Source organism: Thalassophryne amazonica, chromosome 5 (genome assembly GCF_902500255.1).
Source record: "Thalassophryne amazonica chromosome 5, fThaAma1.1, whole genome shotgun sequence".
Lineage (NCBI taxonomy): Eukaryota > Metazoa > Chordata > Actinopteri > Batrachoidiformes > Batrachoididae > Thalassophryne > Thalassophryne amazonica.
This window is the reverse complement of record NC_047107.1, coordinates 21,970,501-21,971,587: the sequence shown is the minus strand read 5'-3', so window position 1 is coordinate 21,971,587 and position 1,087 is coordinate 21,970,501.

Genomic DNA, 1,087 nt, shown 5'->3' with positions numbered 1-1,087 from the left:
ATTTCGCCGAGGTTAGCATGGTGATGTCACTTCCTGCTGTAGCTCATTGCTAAGAGCTTAGTTTCTGGTATATTATGTAAAAGCTAGTGAGAAATAAACACTTCTAAAACTGAAAATGCTGTTTTTGTAATCTGATAACACCTCTATAGTCATTAACAATACATTTTGCAGTTAACTTTTGTTAACTCAAAGCTAACTTCCTATGGAGTTAAATTTGTCTCAACTAGAAGCACTCGGAGAGTACAAACCTCCGCCAAGGCCATAGGGTCACTGACGTCACGTGGAATACCCTTTGGCAAAGAGACTTATTCCACCTCGTTTCACGCATCTACCGTCATGTTTCAGATTCAGTGGTTAAACCCTTAGATCTTCAGCAAATGTATTTATAAAGAGAAACTGCAGGAACTACACAAGTTTTTTTTATTTATGTTCTAATGACAAGTTTATTCAATGAGGAGAAACAAGTGGTAAATTATTGTTGTTTCGTAACTTAATGTTTGTTCAGCCTTTGCGACCCGTCTTCATGAAGTTAGATGTAAAACTGTTGAAATTGGCCCTATCCTGCAATGATAAACTGTTTGGATCATGTTCCGGATCATTACCAAAATTTAATGACTTCTAAGTTAGGCCAAGATACAACCCTGGTAAAAAATTTCATTGAAATCCGTTGAGGATTTTTTGAGTAATCCTGCTAACAATCCAACCAACCAACCAACAAACAAATGGACGCCACCAAAAATAGAACCTCCTTAGCAGAGGTAATAATAACGGCAAATGCACAGAGGGTGATTTACAAATATTCCTTGATTTGCACAACATGTGATGATTTCATTTGAACATGTACCAAATGTATTTATGAAAATAGGATTTTAATAATAAAATAAACAGCTGCAAATTATAAAGAACACAATGCCAATACAGCCAAGGGTATTTTATTTTCATTTAAGAGTGGGGTGTTCTAATGAGTGGATATGGTATGTATTTTATCAATTCATTAGTCTTAGCTGAAAGTTTTTTTTTTCTAACAACCTGACTTACAATGACATAAAATTGACAAAGTAGCCTGTGAAACTCAGCAGACACTCTT